Source organism: Stenella coeruleoalba, assembly GCF_951394435.1.
Source record: "Stenella coeruleoalba genome assembly, chromosome: 12".
Taxonomy (NCBI): Eukaryota; Metazoa; Chordata; class Mammalia; order Artiodactyla; family Delphinidae; genus Stenella; species Stenella coeruleoalba.
The window spans coordinates 70,514,128-70,536,166 of NC_137158.1; the positions used below are offsets into that span (position 1 = coordinate 70,514,128).

General features: G+C 40.2%; 1 long non-coding RNA gene across 2 annotated transcripts in view; it reads left to right on the top strand.

Moving 5' to 3' along the window:
- The first annotated feature begins 6,547 nt into the window (after positions 1-6,547).
- LOC307195139 overlaps positions 6,548-22,039 on the top strand; it is a 138,953-nt gene continuing 123,461 nt past the window's right edge. The window contains exons 1-2 of one of the 2 annotated variants that reach the window (XR_013830728.1): positions 6,548-6,589; positions 9,195-9,320. This is a non-coding gene — a long non-coding RNA (uncharacterized lncRNA). The remainder of the gene's footprint in view (positions 6,590-9,194; positions 9,321-22,039) is intronic. The other variant, XR_013830729.1, reaches the window with a different exon arrangement.

Below are 22,039 nucleotides of genomic sequence, written 5' to 3' on the forward strand. Positions count from 1 at the left end.
AAAAATAAAACAATTATTAAAATAAAACAATAAAAATTAGAAAAAATAAAAACAAAGAATAAAGAAAGAAAAAAGCATAGGTGAGAAATACCATAAAAGGGATATTATTATAAACTGCTCAGAAGTTTTGTTTAAATTGTTAGCTGGAAGAATACACAATACACAGGAGGTTCTTCACATTGACCAAATGAGTAGATACATGTGATATCATACCCTGGCAAGCGTTTGTCTAGAAACACGCAATTTATTTGCACTTTGTTTAAACTTACCAACTTGGCAGTAATCTTGCATTTTGAAGGCATTCCAGTTGGTGACATAGTTTTCATAATTTGGGAATATTTGCAGTGTATGCTTGGGTTCAGCTATTCCTTTACAGATAGCTTACTTTTTTGGTACTGTTTTGAATTTTGTACGTGAGTAATTAGAAAAAGTTAATTGACAATTTGCCCACATCTTGCTCTGTTGTCAGTCCAGAAACCACAAATGTTGAATTTGTAATTAAATGAGAAGAGGTCCCAGGCTGCCATGGGATGTAATTACAATTCGTTCCTGATAATACTTTCTTAAGAAACATTTTTTTGAAAGTATTAAAATACTGATTTTTAACTTTTTACTTCGAATCAATTGTTTTCTTTTAATTTAGATAAAGTAAAATAAAGTGACATTATAAAACTTTCGGAAAGAATTTAGCCATTCTAGCATAAATCTGACCCCAGTGAGCGTATCAAAATCTAGAATAGTCTTGTTCATTACACTCCACGAATCTCATGAGCCATGTTTACCCCTTAGCAAACTGAGGACAACTATTTATGCTGCTTGGGATGTCTGCGAGGGCAGTTTCAAAAGCTCAACCCTTCCCCAAATAATCCTCATGTATCCTGTTCTCTCCCCACTCCCACCCCGACCATGCAGGTTAATATTGGTAATGATGTCCAATATAAGAGGCTGCTTAGTACAAAACAAAACGCATGCTGGATACTATATCCCCAAAATGTTATTAATGAAATAATAAAATTTTTAAAGTAAATAGAAATCTTGTGATTAACTGGAGGATGTTAACCACAGATCAAAATTCTGCCTCGACTTGAAATTTAGTGGCTATAACTGAATTGGAAACAAAATATCCAAGTGGCAGGCAAGGTATTGTTCAAGTTGCAGAAAACAGAGTTAGTTAGGGAACAAATCCCTACCTGCCTAATCTAATGGTTCAGCACAATGATAAGCAAGAGGGTATGATAATAGTAATGGGAGCTGGAAGGAAGATTAGCAGGTCCTTATAAGAACTTGTAGGGCTTCCCTGGTGGCGCAGTGGTTAAGAATCTGCCTGCCAATGCAGGAGACACGGGTTCGAGCCCTGATCCGGGAAGATCCCACATGCTGCAGAGCAACTAAGCCTGTGCGCCACAAGTACTGAGCCTGCGCTCTAGAGCCCACAGGCCACAACTACTGAGCCCATGTGCCTCAAGTACTGAAGTCCGTCCGCCTAGAGCCCATGCTCTGCAACAAGAGAAGCCACAGCAATAAGCCCGTGTACCGCAACGAAGAGTAGCCGCTGCTCGCTGCAACTAGAGAAAAGCCCAAGCGCAGTAACGAAGACCCAATGCAGCCAAAAATAAATAAACAAATAAATAAATTTATTAAAAGAAGAACTTGTAGTGTGCTCTAGATCCCCACAGGATGTGTATCCAAATATAGGGATACAGCTCAAGGAAAAAAATGTGAGAATTAACCACCACCTATAGAACCATATCCCAATAATTTCACTGTGATGTTTCAATGTGCTTGTTTGTGATGTCAGAATCCAAAGAAGACATCATGATGATCACTAAAAATGCAATGGATGTAGCAGGATTTCGCCACTAAAAGGATTCCCTGACTAAATAATTTTGAGAAACAGTGCATGCTCTAAGGCCCTTTGGAGATTCGCAATGCACATGAACATAATAAAAGCTTTGAGAAATCCTGAAGTAAAGAAACCTACCTGTGTATCACTCTGCATTTCTAAAGCATTTAGCAACAGAACTCTTTTGCCACTTACCTGTAAACATTCTGTAATATACACTTGAGGTGCTGAATTAGTCATTGGTTTTAATCTTGCAAATATATATAGATGGTGAGCCCATGAAGTCTAGAAAAGTGACAAGTGAAAAGTAGAACAATTATCAGTATTAATTCAGGATTTTAAAACAGGAAGTAATCTTATGTGACAACCAATATATTTCTATCGTTAAAGAGATATGCTAAAGCATGGGTAAGAGTCAAGACAGTTTGCCCTCTGTTCTCCATTCAGGAAACATTTATATTTCCAGAGGAAAGTAATTTCTATTTCTAAAATCCGTGTCTTCCTAAACAAGCCATGCATAGCAGGCATTACTAAACCAGGCATGTATTACAAAACCACAGGATCTAGGAATGGCTGGGGTATCCAAAAATTGTTCCTGAGATCCCATTTTTTGTTTATTTCTTTGCTTAATTAATAATGGGAATTCCTGGTGTCTGCTAAAACTGACCCAAACATTATCCAATCATAATATGATTGCTGGGACTTCCCTGGTGGTCCAGTGGTTAAGACTCCGTGCTTCCATTGCAGGGGGCACGGGTTCAATCCCTGGTTGGGGAACTAAGCTCCCACATGCCACGTGACCAAAAACAAAACAATATGATTGCCATGTTAAATGGAGCTATAAATACCATATATTTTCTCACTTCCAAAAGCCCCTTTCTTTTGCAATCTGGCTCTTTTGCACGCAGGTAAAATTCTGTCATATTTTCCTCCGGATCTATTCTTTTTTTTTTTTTTTTTTTTTCCCCCCGCTACGCAGGCCTCTCACTGCTGTGGCCTCTCCCGTTGCAGAGCACAGGCTCCGGACGCGCAGGCTCAGCGGCCATGGCTCACGGGCCCAGCAGCTCCGCGGCACGTGGGATCCTCCCGGACCGGGGCACGAACCCGTGTCCTCTGCATCGGCAGGCGGACTCCCAACCACTGCGCCACCAGGGAAGCCCTATTCATATTTTTTTAAGTAGCAAAACAATGTTCTAGATTGTCACAATCTGTTTGACTTATTCTCTAATCTATTTCTTCAGTGCTTTGAGACATGTACTGATTATTAAATTCATTTCCCACATACTGTTGATAACAAACAAAGGAGTTGTAGATAGCAATTTTTGGAAATGAGCACTGTGAATGTGAATGGGAGTTGTCTGATACGATCTGTTGAAGAAAGAACTGAAAAGTATGATGTGCATATACATGGGTTTTTCAGGAAGTTTCTGGAACAATGAAGTTATAATAAAGTAATGATGATGAAGGCAGAGGAATACCAAAGCTATGTTAGTGAGGACAATAGAATTCTCAATTCATGACATTGTAGACAAAGTTGAGTGAGTGTATATGCTCTCTGTTCTCAGCTTCTTCAGCCTGAGCTGAAGGATAGACCATTAATATCTGGAAGCATGATCAAGCCACAACTTCACATCAATTTATTACAATCAAGTATCAGGTTTCTGGGGTGGTTTTTCAACTGCCATGAGTGTCAGGCTTTCCTGTTCTTTTTGTTGGAGACATTTGTTGGATCATTAAATATGACAGCAGCTACACACAGTATGCAAAACTCTGGGGATCACAGATCTGAACACCGCAACGCAGACAAATCAGAGTTTGCATTCCACTTCTCAGGAGCCACAAGTACCCAAACTAAGCCGAGAGAATAAATACGATCACCCATTTGAAGAGCCTGCAGAATTAGCTATGGGGTTATTAGCAAAAGTCTTCAAATTCATAATTTCTTTGCATACTGGATCTCAGTAATATTTTAGATACCAGAGAGGTCTAGAGAGATGTAATTGCAGCACTCTTTTTCTAAAATAGCCCCTGTTCCTTTTAGAGGACCATATTACATGGCAGCTCTATTTTGAACCACCTGATATTTTCCTGTTTCAGTGTTAAGATATGTAGTGTCAACAATCAAAACTAAGTCTTGATTTTCTAAACTAGTTTCTAGCCTATCTGTTGAAGGGCCTAGACAGTTTACAAAGGTTAGACAGTCATAAGTGCCTCCTTCTTAAAGATGATGGAAGAAGAGTAGTGGTATTCAAAGCATTACAGTGATGTACAGAAATATGTGAGAGAAAAATATAGGATTTCCTAGAAGGTAAGTCTACTTGCAGAGAGGTACTTTTTGTTTTCAAAACAAAGAATGTGCAACATGAGGGACTGTCAAGTTTAAATGAGACCCTAAAAAACAAGTTAACCCAGAGAAAACCATAATTCAAAAAGATACATGCACCCCAATGTGCATTGCAGCACTATTTACAATAGCCAAGACATGGAAGCAGCCTAAGTGTCCATCTACAGAGGAATAGATAAAGAAGTTGTGGTACAGATATATAATGGAATATTACTCCACCATAAAGGGAATGAAATTGAGTCATTTGTAGAGACGTGGATGGACCTAGAGTCTGTCATACAGAGTGAAGTAAGTCAGAAAGAGAAAAACAAATATTGTTTATTAACGTATATACGTGGAATCTAGAAAAATGGTACAGATGAACCTATTTGCAGGGCAGGAATAGAGATGCAGACGTAGAGAATGGACGTGTGGACACCGTGGGGGGAGGGGAGGTGGGGTGAATTGGGAGATTGAGATTGACATACACTACACTACCACATGTAAAAGAGATAGCTAGTGGGAACCTGCTGTAGAGCACAGTTGTACAGTGACATGGAGACTGCGAAAAAGTAGGAACTGCAGTGCTAGTCAGATCCAGGAATTCTCTTATATGTCTCTCAACTAATGGCCTGATAAAGTTTTGAAGAGCCAAATCTGATAAGTGAAAGAAATTTACCTCCTTGGGATAAGTCATGTTCTAGGTTTGTTATCTACATGAAACCTAGTTTGTTACTTTGACAAAATTGTAACTTCTTGAAGACCTCGTGCCCTCTCTGAGCTAAAACAGTAAGCAGATAGATGGAATCAATCTTAGAGCTCACCCCATCTTTTTTTTTTTATGGATCTTTATTGGTATATAATTGCATCGTAATACTCGGTTAGTTTCTGTTGTATGACAAAGTGAATCAGCCATATGCATACATACGGCCCCATATCCCCTCCCTCTTGAACCTCCCTCCCACCCTCCCTATCCCACCCCTCTAGGTCTTTGCAAAGCACTGAGCTGATCTCCCTGTGCTATGCTGCTATTTCCCACTAGCTATCCATTTTACATTTGGTAGTGTATATATGTCGATGCCACTCTCTCACTTCGCCCCAGCTTCCCCCTCCCTCTCCATGTCCTCAAGTCCATTCTCTATGTCTATGTCTTTATTCCTGCCCTGCCACTAGGTTCATCAGTACCATTTTCTTTTTTTAGATTCCATATATATGCGTTAGCATATCGTATTTGTTTTTCTCTTTCTGACTTACTTCACTCTGTATGGCAGACTCTAGGTCCATCCACCTCACTACAAATAACTCAATTTTGTTTCTTTTTATGGATGAGTAATATTCCATTGTATATATGTGCCACATCTTCTTTATCCATTCCTCTGTCGATGGACATTTAGCTTGCTTCCATGTCCTGGCTATTGTACATAGTGCTGCAATGAACATTATGGTACATGTCTCTTTTTGAATTATGGTTTTCTCAGGGTGTATGCCCCATCTTAAGAACACAACAAAAGGTCATCCACATACTAGATAAGAATAGAATCACAAGGAAGTTTAGATCCTTGAGGTTGTGGTTGAAAACTTATGAAGAATAGGAGGGTACTTCAATAACACTTTTGGCCATAGTAGTCCAAGTATATTTTTGATTTTTCCAGGAGAACGTAAACAAATATTGATTATTTTGACCTAAAGGACCACTAAGAGAAGCAGAACACGGATTTACTACTGTAGAATTTTAGCTTCAGGAGCCACCAAAAAGAAAATAATATTTGGCCTTGGCACTACAGGGAAGCAGGGAATAGCTATCCTCGTGTCCGGGACAAGTACGTACAGTTGTCACTGGGTAATCCTGCGGGACCCCGTGGATACCAAAATCCAGGGATGCTCGAGTGTCTTACACAAAATGGTATAGTGCTTGCAAATACTATACTCCTGTATACTTTAAATCATCTTTAGATTATGACAATACTTAACGCAATGTAAATGCTGTATTAATAGTTGCCAGTACGTGATAAATTCAAGTTTCAGATTTTGGAGCTTTATGGACTTTTTTTTTTCAAAATTTTTTTTTTTTTTTTTGCGGTGCGCGGGCCTCCCACCGCTGCGGCCTCTCCCGCTGCGGAGCACAGGCTCCGGACGCTCAGGCTCAGCGGCCATGGCTCACGGGCCCAGCCGCTCCGCGGCACGTGGGATCCTCCCAGACCGGGGCACGAACCCGCGTCCCCCGCATCGGCAGACGGACCCCCAACCGCTGCGCCACCAGGGAAGCCCCAAAATATTTTTGACCAGGGCTAGGCGGAACCTTGGCTAGGCGGAACCCGCGCTTGGCGGAGCCGAGCTAGGCGGAACTGGCCTAGGCGGGACCCGTATCGTTTCCGGTGGATCATTAACGGGAACGATACGAGTGTTCTTCGGCGTGCTGCAAGGTAGGATGAGTTCTCTCTCTATTTTGGCTGTTGTTTGTAGTCCGCCTTTAAGTCTCAGAGGCTGTTGTGAAAATTTGCATTGGCGGTTAGGTGGGGCAGTGTTAACCTTGAAGGGCCCAGCCCCGGTAAGCTTACTAGAATATGTTGCCCACGGGAAGTCTGGCGCCTCTGAGATTTGCAATGTGAGCTTGGTTTAGGTATACTGACATTGGTAAGTCACTGTCCAAATTAGCTATGCCATTATGATGAATAGAAGGCCCTCAGGGACTTCAAGAAAGGAACTATTAGCATATTTAGTTTGGCAATTCAATTTGCACAGTAAACCACTGCATATCAGTTACCAGGTATGTGATCATTAAGGAGGAAAACATGTTACTCGGTTAAAGACCCGAGGGTGATGGTTATGGCTGGGACACAAGGCGTGCCAGGATTGTTAGAGACACCCACCACTGAGTATTCTAATAGTTCTGTGCTGCGTTTTAATATATTCTAAAAGTTCACTCCAGAAGTGAGGTTGTATAACAGTGGTAGGATTTCAGGTGGATATTGCATTACCTGTATCAATAAAAATTTTGCAAGTTTTCCCTTTAATATGTAGAGAAGGGGCTTCCCTGGTGGCACAGGGGTTGAGAATCCGCCTGCCGATGCAGGGGAAACAGGTTCGTGCCCCGGTCCGGGAAGATCCCACATGCCGCGGAGTGGCTGGGCCCGTGAGCCATGGCCATTGAGCCTGCACGTCCGGAGCCTGTGCTCCGCAATGGGAGAGACCACAACAGTGAGAGGCCCACGTACCGCAAAAAAAACCCACACACAAAAAAAAAAAAACAAACCCAACCTTTAAAAAAAAAAAAAAAATGTGGGTAATATTTAGAGAAATTTCTACTTGTAAGTTTAGAAGTAAAGCAGGAAATTGGGTGCTCAGTTCCCCCTTGGAGCACCTTTACTGACTTTTCACTTCATTTTGTTCCTGTAGTTTCTTGGCTAACACAAGATAATTTTTTTTCCAATGCATTTTTGTTTACAGTAACTACTCATGAGTTCATCAGAAGACGGGCTTTTCCCATATAGAATGACTGAGGCAGAAGTGTCTAGCTGGGTTTTGTTTTGTTTTGTTTTCTGTAAAAGAATAAATGTATCCTGAGGCTTACTCTGTTTCTGTTTCAAGCCTTTTTCAAAATATTCAGCAAGGTATTTGAGGCCTGGTAAAAGGCTATTTCCCATTCTAGTTTTTGCTTTCATATTAAATTCCCTCTTTGTAGCTTAAGACTATTGATAAAAGGTGAGAAGAAAGCTGGGGTCACATCTGCCTCAGGATCTACTCCTAAATTCTGCTTAAATAGTAGAGAGCCTGTCCTTGAAATATCAAATAAACTTATCCGTGCTTTGCTACAAGACTATATCATAGTCCATTCTGTTTTCATAGGAAAGTCTGTGGGGATAGCCACCAAAAGACTGTGCTCAATATTTCAAGCTCTTCTAAACCTCTCTAGATCCCTTTTTAATTAGAACTCTATTCAGTTACCCTTGTGATCTTCCCATTCTGCCTCATTCTCTTAATTTTCTGCACCTGAGTTTCCATAATGTATTAATTAATTGTTGTATATCTGGAAGCCCTGGATTATTGGTTTCTAAAGTTATCCTACATTTCTCTGCAAATTTGGTTCTATCTTATATAGACTTTGGAAACTATTTGACAGTGGCTTTCAACTCATAGTGAGACCTTAGCTTAAAACCAACCACAAGAGGTTTTTCCTGTTCTGAGGGCAGTTTAAAGAGTTAATTGAGCTTTGGGGGTTTCTGTCCAGCTAGGCCGGAAGGGGAGAGTGCCAGAGAGTGAGCAGGAGTAGAGAGAAGTGAAGGTGTATAGTATGGTAGAAAAGAATCATAGGATAAAGACTAGTAGGTTCATTTTGTAATTTGAGGGAATCAAAAAGGGAGATAGTTTTATGTTTTTCACATTTGCTTTGGTGGAGAATTTTTTTTTTTTTTTTTTTTTTTGCGGTACGCAGGCCTCGCACTGTTGTGGCCTCTCCCATTGCGGAGCACAGGCTCCAGACGCGCAGGCTCAGTGGCCATGGCTCATGGGCCCAGACACTCTGTGACATGTGGGATGCTCCCGGACCGGGGCACGAACCCGTGTCCCCTGCATCGGCAGGCGGACTCTTTAACCACTGCGCCACCAGGGAAACCCTGGTGGAGAATTTTTTTTAAGGAAACAACTTTGGATCTGAATTTCTTTTAACCACTTCCTTATGCTAATCAAAATTTGCAAAAATTGGATATTTGAAATTTTGTTCCCTTTTTGGTTCGAAGGTGACTCTCAAATGAACGCTTTCGATTATATCAGAAAGTTTCTCTGGAGTGATTACTGTAATTCTAAATTATCCTTGGTGAATTATGTCATTTAGAAAGCTAAGCTCATGATTTGCAGTTGTAGTGGTAAAAATATGAGAACTAGATAACTGACCCAGAGGGAATGCAGTTATATATATGGATGGAGATAAACCCAGAGAGTCTGGGAACGGTTAGTCAGAGAGGGTGGTTTGTGAACCTCATGACTCTAGCCCCACAGCCTAATGGCCAGGCCATCTCTGATTAATCACAGAGGGTGGAAGAGCTTGGAGAAATCTTTCCCAAACTGGACTCCCATGGGCAAAACAAGCGAAGACTGAGGAAAGTCCTCCTAGATTTGGTAAGGAACCAGGACACTTTGTTCAAAGGATGAGTTCTGGTAAGAAACCACTGAAATTCTCAGTTTCTTAGGGCCAGTTTGATGAAGGGAGTTATTGGGACCTCTGTTCCTCCTTTTGTTTTTACATCTTTATTGGAGTATAATTGCTTTACAATGGTGTGTTAGTTTCTGCTTTATAACAAAGTGAATCAGTTATACATATACATATGTTCCCATATCTCTTCCCTCTTGCCTCTCCCTCTCACCCTCCCTATCCCACCCCTCTAGGTGGTCACAAAGCACCGAGCTGATTTCCCTGTGCTATGCGGCTGCTTCCCACTAGCTATCTATTTTATGTTTGGTAGTGTATATATGTCCATGCCACTCTCTCACTTTGTCACAGCTTACCCTTCCCCCTCCCCATATCCTCAAGTCCATTCTCTAGTAGGTCTGTGTCTTTATTCCTGTCTTACTCCTAGGTTCTTCATGACATTTTTTTTTTTCTTAAATGGATAAAGAAGATGTGGCACATATATACAATGGAATATTACTCAGCCATAAAAGAAACGAAATTGAACTATTTGTAATGAGGTGGATGGACCTAGAGTCTGTCATACAGAGTGAAGTAAGTCAGAAAGAGAAAGACAAATACTGTATGTTCCTCCTTTTTTCTATGAACTTTCCTCTTATAGATGTACAACCAAAATTACAAGGACAGATAGAAACAAGTAGTTGTAATAAGGCAGTTTGCGCCAAGAATATATATATATATATTTCAAATATGAGCAGACAGTAAAGAATTCCTAAAATGGGTTCCTTTTTCCTAGAAGTTAATCTCAGCATTTTGGAAGCTGACCACCAGAGTGTTTTGACTGAGTAGTTTTGGGGGTGGGGCAGGGTTAAGAATGTGCATTTCTAACAAGTTTCCCTGGCAGGAGGTCAAGGGGACTCAGAGTAGCAGTGACCTAGTCAAGGGTCTTGGGCTACTACAGTAAGGAGATCTAGAATGGCTGTTGGTAGGAACTCCAAGACTGTCAAACACTGGCTCCCTGGAAAAAACAAACAAACAAACGCTAAAATAATCTACTGATAAGACAAAGCTGAGTTTATTTTTACTATGGTGAAAGAGAGCACTGCTTAATAGAGTCTTGGATGGGGATATATATGAGCGTTTGGAGTCAAGTTTAAGGTAGATCTTTTAATACAGGTGTTTGATTAGGATTGGATAAGTATCAAAATCATGATATAATAGTTTAGGATTTGTAGACCCAGCAAGAAAAGGATTTTTAGGCAAGGGTTTTAAAGAGCTGTGAGGAGTAAACAGATGTTTGATGCTATTTATTGAAGAGTTGAACAGTTTGATATTCATTTAAATGGTGTTTGGGAAGTTCCTGGAATAAACAATGAAGTTATTTGCAACTTTTATCTTCCTGGGCAAGAGATTCTTAGAATAGCAAAACCATGTTGATAAAGATAGTGAAATGCTAAAGTTATGTTAGTGAAGATGGCCTAACAGTAAAATAACATTAACAGAAACAGCTGTGCAGGCATAGATTATGTAGATATATTTTCATACTTCTCAGAATATTGCATATACACAAAATGTCAATACCCCAATTGCATATGCAATTGTCATATTATTGATAAAAATGGACTGCATACTTAGCAATATCAATATTAAAATCAACCAGTAAGCATACAGTCCATCGGGTTTAAGTAAACATCTTCATTCTGTCTTTATCTTACACATCATACAAATATTTATTGAAAATTACGCTGTGATTTTTATATTTTGAGTCCAAGAAAGCCTCATGTTAAGGGAAAGGAATGGAATAGGTAATTTATTTTGCCAGGGGTGAGAGGTGGGGTGAGGGGTAGGAAGGGTAGTCTTATTTTACCAAATCAAACTAAAAACAAAATGCACAAATATGTTTGACTTACTTTTGGATATAAAAAATTTTAGTGAAGCAGGTGGGATATTTAAGAGAAGTCCCAGTAAACTTGAATTAAAGGAGAAAATGGTTGTCAAATTTATGGGAAAGAAAAGAGCTATTATTGATTAAGTGGACTCTTTAGACCAATATTAGATCTTCTTTCTAAGCAATGCAATCAATAAATTTAGGCTTGCTTTCAGATAGTGGTTCTCCAGGTGTTGTCCCCGGACCGTCAGCATCACTGTCCCTGGGAACTTGTTAGAACACAAATTCTTGGGCCCCACTTCAGACCTAATGACTCAAAACTCTGGGATTGGGCCTGGAAATCTTGTTTCAACAAGCCCTAATAATGATTCTGATACAGGTTCCAGTTTGACAGCCCCTACTGTAGGAGAGAGTCAAATTGCACTGAAACACAGATCACCACGTTTCTTCTGAATGTTTGGGGCCCCAGATACTACCTTGGAACTTCTTTAGTAAAGTCAACTGAGGCTGTGAGAGTTATATTAACAAATTATAACAAATATAGTAATATTAACAAGTCATAGTTTATAGATCTCTCTGAGGGCCCATAGAGTTAGAAAACAATTGTTTTAATTTTATTAAAAAGTTAAAATCATGACTCTCATACAAAAATAAAATGAACACATTTCAAAAATTCTATGTAACTCACTAAATCAACAAGAGAACCAAAGATATTAAAACCATGCAGTTGAATATTTCAAACTGAAGCAAAAGCAACAAGGTTAAGACTAGGGATTTGTAATTGAGAAATATGTGGGTACACAAATTTATTTATTTATTTATTTATTTTGTGGTACGTGGGCCTCTCACTGTTGTGGCCTCTCACTGTTGTGGCCTCTCCCGTTGCGGAGCACAGGCTCCGGACGCGCAGGCCATGGCTCACGGGCCCAGCTGCTCCGTGGCATGTGGGATCTTCCGGGGCTGGGGCAAAAACCCGTGTCCCCTGCAGCGGCAGGCGGACTCTCAACCACTGCGCCACCAGGGAAGCCCAGTACACAGATTTTTTGAAGGAGAAAGTATAGATCTGAAAGAGTAGATATCCAATACATTTAAAGAACGTATAGATCAAGAAAAGATGTGACAGTTGATTAGGAGATCATTAGAAACTTTAAGAGTACATTTTTAGTAGGGTACTGAAGGTATATGCAAATCACAGGGGGGTCATCCAATTATGACTAACTGAATAAGGGGATCATCAGAAATGATCTGTATTAACTCATTTAAGAAGTGTAACTGTAAAAGGGGACGAGAAATATAACATGAAGCATAGAGTAGCAATGGAGACATATAACTTTTCTTTAAGATGGGATCTCCGTTTCAGAGGGTGTTCTTGCCTCCAGTGAGGCAAGAATGTCATGAAGGGGCTTCCCTGGTGGCGCAGTGGTTGAGAGTCTGCCTGCCGATGCAAGGGACACGAGTTTGTGCCCCGGTCTGGGAGGAACACACATGCCGCAGAGCGGCTGGGCCCGTGAGCCATGGCCGCTGAGCCTGCGCGTCCGGAGCCTGTGCCCCACAACAGGAGAGGCCACAGCAGTGAGAGGCCCGCGTACTGCAAAAAAAAAAAAAAAAAAAAAGAATGTCATGAATTAAGGTTTGGGAATGACAACTTTTTTTTAGTAGAACTCCAAGTTTTCCTTCATGTGTATTACAAGGTGATACCTTAGATAAGCCAGGTTGGGTGTTTCTAGTGCTGTCCGCATCTCCCTTACATCAGAGATATTCTGGGCCTTGAGCCACTTCTTTCTTTCGTTGACAGGTGCAGAGGGCTGAGCTAATCATAGCCTCTAGTTCAAGTCACACTGTTGCCCTGCCTGGTGCCAGATCCCTCTCCTGTTTTTATCTCTCTGATTATTCCCTTTTATCACCGTTATCCACCCCCCTTTCTACTCCCCCTACCACTAAGGCAGAGACTGCAGACTCCAGTCCCAACTCTGCCCCCCCCCAGCCAAAGACATTTCCAAGGCCAGCTCTTCTCTGCGAGCCTGTTCCTTCAGCTCGAAGTGAGGATGAGGCTACCTGACTTACCTCTTTCTCAGGGTTTTAGGAACCTAATAAGATAATGATTCTAAAGACATTTTTAAGCTATAAAGCTCACATGTATGGTTTTATCTCAGAAATCATCTGTGCTATGAAAAGTTGTGGCTGTTTTGATAAGGCCACTTTTTGAAGTTGCCTCATGTAGGAGAAATCTGATTCCAAGCTGTTACGGACGGAACTGTGTTCTCTCAAAATTCATATGTTGAAGCCCTAACTTCCAATGTGACTATATTTGGAGATAGGGCCTATAAGAAGATAATAAAATTAAATGAGGTCATGAGGGTGGGGCTTCAATCCGCTAGGACTCCTGTCCTCATAAGAAGAGTAAGAGACACTAGAGAGCTCTCTTTCCCCACGCATGCACAGAGAAGAGGCCATGTAAGGATAGAGAGAGAAGCTGGGAAGAGAGGGCTCACCAGAAACCAACCCTGACAGAACCTTGATCTTGGACTTCTAGCCTCTAGAACTGTGAGAAATTAAATTTAAGATGTTTAAGCCGCTCAATCTGGGTATTTTGTTATGGCAGCCCTAGTAGACTAATACATTCCCTTTATCAGAAACTGTTTCCTTCCCCTTCTCCCTTTTGATTTTTCTCTCTCCCATATGAAAGCTCAATTTAAAGAAGTCATCTCAACATCATTCAAACTAAAGTGTAAATGACAAATAGACCTTGAAATGTTCCCTTTCTCTGGGCTCTCATGTCATTTGAATTTAACATGGTCCCTACCGTAAGTCTCAGGATTGGAGATCTAGGTAGATGGCCAGGTACCAGGAGGGATGTGGGTGTACATTGGTCCTCCCTGAGGGGTCCCTGTGCATTAGGCCTCCAACTCTGGTGCTTGCCCTGGAGCCTCAGGCCAAAGGACAAGATATGGACCAGAAAGCTGACTTTTGTTTCTTGGCACAGTGGGGATAAAGTGCCAGACCCAGAGGTAGGATGCCAGGGTCCCTGTTGGAAATTTTCCCCCATCATAGGAAAACTCCAGTGTTGCCCTCCCTGCCCCCCCCTCAATTTTCCCATCATCTTATTTTTAAGAAATCTTCAACTGAAAAGGAGAAATGCTAAACTCCAGCTACAGGTTTTATATGGTAATAGGAACCCAACTCAAAAGGGTTTTAAACATAAAAGACTTTCTTGTCTTGAGTATTGGCAGGTCCAGGAGGAGAGTTGGCTTCACGTTGATTTAATGGCTTAGGTGTGTCACCAGGGACCCAGTCTGTCCTCCCGCTCTCTTTACTTCCCTCAGCGTCAACTTCATTCTCAGACATGCCAGCAACCAGAAGAAAAGAAGAGTGTGTTTTCCTTTAGCTTTTTCTTAGGAACCAGAAAACTCCTCAGGAGCCTCCCTGGACAATTTCCTTTCAAATTTTGGTTTTCTATAAATAAAGAAGGCTGCAAGTGGGAATAGATGTCAAGTAGTGACTAACAATATCCACTGCACTGCACTCTGCTTCTAAGTTTTTATCAGACTGAGAGTCAAGCACAATGAATGGTAATAGACCGGGTGTATTGGTGTAAGCTCTGTGCTGATCAGGATATTACAGCCACCTCCAGCAGTGGAGCTATGATGAGATCAGTGGCGTGAAGAGAGATTGAACTATCCAAGGAACACAGAACAGCTGTGCTTGAAGATTCACAGCCGCTCCATAACCCAGCTAACCCCTGTGACTATGCTACTTACTTTGGTCTCCAATTTTTTTTTTTTTTTTGCGGTACGCGGGCCCCTCACCGCTGTGGCCTCTCCTGCCGCGGAGCACAGGCTCTGGACGCGCATGCCCAGCGGCCATGGCCCACGGGCCCAGCCCCTCCGCGGCATGCGGGATCCTCCCGGACCGGGGCACGAACCCGCGCCCCCCCGCATCGGCAGGCGGACTCTCAAGCACTGAGCCACCAGGGAAGCCCCTCCGCTTGTCTTTTTATATTTTATTTCTATTCTGTTCAGTACCTACCCACTGGCTCTCTTTCTTATTTCCCTGTCCAGATTCCATTCAGAGACAGTTTGTGTGGCCTGTCCGGCAGAACCTTTTGCTCTTGACATCTGTCCTGAGCATGCCTAGCCTACAACCAGGTTGCTCTTAGGCCGGGTCTGTCTTTGTTTCCATCACCAGAGATCTTGAGACAGAGCAAGAATATTGCCATATTCAGTGTAGTCATCGCACCTTTCTCTTTTAAACTCCAAGAGCAGGTCTGTATTTAAATTTTCTTAAACGTGGTAACACCAAAAGAGAAAAGGATGTTATGGTCCAAATAAAAGTCGAATGTCATAATCTTTTTTTTTTTTTCTTTCAATCCTTACAACTACCTGGAAGTTTGCTATTATTTTTATTTATTTATTAACATCTATTTTTTTAAACATCTTTATTGGAGTATAATTGCTTTACAATGGTGGGTGGAGTATAATTGCTTTACAATGGTGGGTTAGTTTCTGCTTTATAACAAAGTGAATCAGCTATACATATATAGCTGATATATAACCCCATATCCCTTCCCTCTTGCCTCTCCCTCCCACCCTCCTTACCCCACCCCTCTAGGTGGTCACAAAGCACGGAGCTGATCTCCCTGTGCTATGTGGCTGCTTCCCACTAGCTATTTATTTTACATTTGGTAGTGTATATATGTCCATGCCACTCTCTCACTTCGTCCCAGCTTACCCTTCCCCCTCCCCGTTTCCTCAAGTCCATTCTCTACATCTGCACCTTTATTCCTGTCCTGCTCCTAGGTTCTTCAGAACCTTTTTTTTTTTCTTACATTCCATATATATGTGTTAGCCTACGGTATTTGTTTTTCTCTTTCTGACTTACTTCACTCTGTATGACAGACTCTAGGTCCATCCACCTCAATACAAATAACTCAATTTTGTTTCTTTTTATGGATGAGTAATATTCCATTGTATATATGTGCCACATCTTCTTTATCCATTCATCTGTCGATGGACACTTAGGTTGCTTCCATGTCCTATTGTAAATAGAGCTGCAATGAACATTGTGGTACATGACTCTTTTTGAATTATGGTTTTCTCAGGGTGTATGCCCAGTAGTGGGATTGCTGGGTCGTATGGTAGTTCTATTTTTAGTTTTTTAAGGACTCTCCATACTGTTCTCTATAGTGGCTGTCTCAATTTGCATTCCCACCAACAGTGCAAGAGGGTTCCCTTTTCTCCACACCCTCTCCAGCATTTATTGTTTGCAGATTTTTTTTTTTTTAAATGTATTTATTTTTGTCTGTGTTGGGTCTTTGCTGCTGCACGTGGGCTTTAGTTGCGGCGAGCAGGGGCTACCCTTCGTTGCAATGTGTGGGCTTCTCATTGCAGTGGTTTCTCATTGCGGAGCACAGGCTTTAGGCGTGTGGGCTTCAGTAGTTGCGGCACGTGGGCTTAGTAGTTGTGGCTCACGGGCTTATTTGCTCCACGGCATGTGGGATCTTCCCGGACCAGGGATCGAACCCATGTCCCCTGCATTGGCAGACAGATTCTCAACCACTGCACCACCAGGTTTGTAGATTTTTTGATGATGGCCATTCTGACTGGTGTGAGGTGATACCTCATTGTAGTTTTGATTTGCATTTCTCTAATGATTAGTGATGTTGAGCATCCTTTCATGTGTTTGTTGGTAATCTGTATATCTTCTTTGGAGAAATATCTATGTAGGTCTTCTGCCCATTTTTGGATTGGGTTGTTTGTTTTTTTGATACTGAGCTGCATGAGCTGCTTGTAAATTTTGGAGATTAATTCTTTGTCAGTTGCGTCATTTGCAAATACTTTCTCCCATTCTGAGGGTTGTCTTTTCGTCTTGTTTATGGTTTCCTCAAAAGCTTTTAAGTTTCATTAGGTCCTATTTGTTTATTTTTGTTTTTATTTCCATTTCTCTAGCGGGGGGTCCAAAAGGATCTTGCTGTGATATATGTCATAGAGTGTTCTGCCTATGTTTTCCTATAAGAATTTTATAGTGTCTGGCCTTACATTTAGGTCTTTAATCCATTTTGAGTTTATTTTTGTGTATGGTGTTAGGAAGTGTTCTAATTTCATTCTTGTACATGTAGCTGTCCAGTTTTCCCAACACCACTTATTGAAGAGGCTGTCTTTTTTCCATTGTATATTCTTGCCTCCTTTGTCAAAGATAAGGTGACCGTATGTGTGTGGGTTTATCTCTGGGATTTCTATCCTATTCCACTGATCTATATTTCTGTTTTTGTGCCAGTACCATATTTTCTTAATTACTATAGCTTTGTAGTATAGTCTGAAGTCAGGGAGCCTGATTCCTCCAGTTCCGTTTTTCTTTCTCAAGATTGCTTTGGCTATTCGGGGTCTTTTGTGTTTCCATACAAATTGTGAAATTTTTTGTTCTTGTTCTGTGAAAAATGCTATTGTTAGTTTGATAGGGATTGCATTGAATCTGTAGATTGCTTTGGGTAGTATAGTCATTTTCACAGGGTTGATTCTTCCAATCCAAGAACATGGTATATCTCTCCATCTGTTTGTATCTTTAATTTCTTTCATCAGTGTCTTATAGTTTTCTGCGTACAGGTCTTTTGTCTCCTTAGGTAGGTTTATTCCTAGGTATTTTATTCTTTCTGTTGCAGTGGTAAATGGGAGCGTTTTCTTAGTTTCTCGTTCAGATTTTTCATCATTGTGTATAAGAATGCACAAGATTTCTGTGCATTAAGTTTGTATCCTGCTACTTTACCAAGTTCATTGATTAGCTCTGGAAGTTTTTGGTAGCATTTTAAGGATTCTTTTTGTATAGTATCATGTCATCTGCTAGCAGTGACTCTTTACTTCTTCTTTTCTGATTTGGATTCCTTTTATTTCTTTTTCTTCTCTGACTGCTGTGGCTAAAACTTCCAAAACTATGTTGAATAATAGTGGTGAGAGTGGACAACCTTGTCTTGTTCCTGATCTTAGAGGCAATGGTTTCAGTTTTTCACCATTGAGAATGATGTTTGCGGTGGGTTTGTCATATATGGCCTTTATTATGTTGAGTTAAGTTCTCTCTATGCCTACTTTCTGGAGGGCTTTTATCATAAATCGGTGTTGAATTTTGTCAAAAGCTTTTTCTGCATCTATTGAGATGATCATATGGTTTTTCTCCTTCCATTTGTTAATATGGTTTATCACATTGATTGATTTGTGTATATTGAAGAATCCTTGTATTCCTGGGATAAACCCCACTTGATCATGGTGTATGATCTGTTTAATGTGCTGTTGGATTCTGTTTGCTAGTATTTTGTTGAGGATTTTTGCATCAGTGTTCATCAGTGATATTGGCCTGTATTTTTCTTTGTGACATCTTTATCTGGTTGTGGTATCAGGTTGATGGTGGCCTCCTAGAATGAGTTTGGGAGTGTTCCTCCCTCTGCTATATTTTGGGAGAGTTTGAGAAGGATAGGTATTAGCTCTTCTCTAAATGTTTGATAGAATTTGCCTGTGAAGCCATCTAGTCCTGGGCTTTTGTTTCTTGGAAGATTTTTAATCCCAGTCTCAATTTCAGTGCTTGTGATTGGTCTATTTATATTTTCTATTTCTTCCTGGTTCAGTCTCAGAAGGTTGTGCTTTTCTAAGAATTTGTCCATTTCTTCCGGGTTGTCCATGTTATTGACATAGAGTTGCTTGTACTAATCTCTCATGTTCCTATGTATTTCTGCAGTGTCAGTTCTTACTTCTCCTTTTTCATTTCTAATTCTGTTGATTTGAATCTTCTCCCTTTTTTTCTTGATGAGTCTGGCTAATGGTTTATCAGTTTTGCTTATCTTCTCAAAGAACCAGCTTTTAGTTTTATTGATCTTTGCTATTGTGTCCTTCATTTCTTTTTCATTTATTTCTGATCTAATCTTTATGATTTCTTTCCTTCTGCTAACTGGGGGTCTTTTGTTCCTCTTTCTCTAATTGCTTTAGGTGTAAGGTCAGGTTGTTTATTTGAGATGTTTCTTGTTTCTTGAGGTAGGATTGTATTGCTATAAACTTCCGTCTTAGAACCACTTCTGCTGTGTCCCAAAAGTTTTTCGATCATCCTGTTTTCATTGTCATTTGTTTCTAGGTATTTTTTGATTTCCTCTTTGATTTCTTCAGTGATCTCTTGGTTATTTAGTAGTGTATTGTGTAGCCTCCATATGTTTGTATTTTTTACAGTTTTTTTCCTGAAATTGATATCTAGTCTCATAGCATGGTAGTTGGAAAAAATACTTGATACGATTTCAGTTTTCTTAAATTTACCAAGGCTTGATTTGTGACCCATGATATGATCTATCCTGGAGAATGTTCCATGAGCACTTGAGAAAAAAGTGTATTCTGTTGTTTTTGGATGGAATGTCCTATAAATATCAATTAAGTCCCTGTTGTTTAATGTACCATTTAAAGCTTGTGTTTCCTTATTTATTATCATTTTGGATGATCTGTCCATTGGTGAAAGTGGGGTGTTAAAGTCCCTTAGTATGATTGTGTTACTGTCAGTTTTCCCTTTTATGGCTGTTAGCATTTGCCTTATGTATTGAGGTGCTCCCATGTTGGGTGATAAATATTTACACAGTTGTTATATCTTTTTGGATTGATCCCTTGATCATTATGTAGTGTCCTTCTTTGTCTGTTATAGTAGTCTTTATTTTAAAGTCTATTTTGTCTGATATGAGAATTGCTACTCCAGCTTTCTTTTGATTTCTGTTTGCATGGAATATCTTTTTCCTTCCCTTCACTTTGTGTCTGTATGTGTCCCTAGGTCTGAAGTGGGTCTCTTATAGACAGAATATGTACAGGTCTTGTTTTTGTATCCCTTCAGCCAGTCTGTGTCTTGTTTAATCCATTTAATCCATTCACATTTAAGTTAATTATCAATATATATGTTCCTATTACCATTTTCTTAATTGTTTTGGGTTTGTTATTGTAGGTCTTTTCCTTCTCTTGTGTTTCCTGCCTAGAGAAGTTCCTTTAGCATTTGTTGTAAAGCTGGTTTGGTGGTGCTGAATTCTCTCACCTTTTGCTTCTCTGTAAATATTTTAATTTCTCCATCGAATCTGAATGAGATCCTTGCTGGGTAGAGTAATTTTGGTTGTAGGTTTTTCCCTTTCATCACTTTAAATATGTCCTGCCACTCCCTTCTGGCTTGCAGAGTTTCTGCTGAAAGATCAGCTGTTAACCTTATGGGGATTCCCTTGTATGTTATTTGTTGCTTTTCCCTTGCTGCTTTTAATATTTTTTTCTTTGAATTTAATTTTTGATAGTTTGATTAATATGTGCCTTGGCATTTTTCTCCTTAGATTTATCCTCTATGGAACTCTCTGCGCTTTCAGGACTTGATTGACTATTTCCTTTCCCATATCAGGGAAGCTTTCAACTAATTCCTTCAAATATTTTTTCAGACGCTTTCTTTTTCTCTTCTTCTTCTGGAACTTCTATAATTCGAATGTTGGTGCGTTTAATGTTGTCCCAGAGGTCTCTGAGACTGTCCTCAATTCTTTTCATTCTTTTTTCTTTATTCTGCTTTGTAGTAGTTATTTCCACTATTTTATCTTCCAGGTCACTTATCCATTCTTCTGCCTCAGTTATTCTCCTATTGATTCCTTCTAGAGAATTTTTAATTTCATTTATTGTGTTGTTCATCGTTTGTTTGCTCTTTAGTTCTTCTAGGTCCTTGTTAAACATTTCTTGTATTTTCTCCATTTTGTTTCCAGTATTTTGGATCATCTTTACTATCATTACTTTGAATTCTTTTTCAGGTAGACTGTCTATTTCCTCTTCATTTATTTGGTCTGGTGGGTTTTTGTCTTCTCATTTTGCTTAACTTACTGTGTTTTGGGTCTCCTTTTTGCAGGCTGCAGGTTCATAGTTCCCATTGTTTTTGGTGTCTGCCCCCAGTGGCTAAGTTTGGTTCAGTGGGTTGTGTAGGCTTCCTGGTGGAGGGGACTGGTGCCTGTGTTATGGTTGATGAGGCTGAATCTTGTCTTTCTGGTGGGCAGGACTGTGTCTGATGGTGTGTTTTGGTGTGTCTGTGACCTTATTATGATTTTAGGCAGCCTCTCTGCTAATGGGTGGGGTTATGTTCCTGTCTTGCTAGTTGTTTGGCATAAGGTGTACAGCACTGTAACTTGCTGTTCATTGAGTGGAGCTGGGTCTTAGCGTTGAGGTGGAGATCTCTGGGAGAGCTGTCGCTGTTTGGTACTACATGGAGCCGGGACATCTCTGGTGGACCAACGTCCTGAAATCGCCTCTCCCACCTCAGAGGCACAGGCTGGAGCACCAAGACCCTTCAGTCACACAGCTCAGAAGAAAAGGGAAGAAAAGAAAGAAAGAAAGAAAAATAAAATACAATACAATAAAATAAAGTTATTAAAATAAAATAAAATATTACTAAAATTGAAAAAATTAAAAAGCCATAAAAAAGAGAAAGAAAGAAGAGAGCAACCAAACCAACAAACAAATCCACCAATGATAACTAGTGCTAAAACCTATACTAAACAAAAAAACAAAAGAACGGACTGGTAGAACCCTAGGACAAATGGTAAGCGCAAAGCTATACAGACAAAATCACAGAAAGAAGCATACACATACACACTCACAAAAAGAGAAAATGGAAAAAAATATATATATCTATATACATAAAAAAAGGAACAGAGCAACGAAATCAAAAAACAGATCTACCAATGATAATAAACTCTAAATACTAAACTAAGATAAACATAAAACCAGAAACAAATTAGATGCAGAAAGCAAACCCCAAGTCTACAGTTGCTCCCAGAGTCCACTGCCTCAAATTTGGGATGATTTGTTGTCTATTCAGGTATTCCAGAGAAGCAGC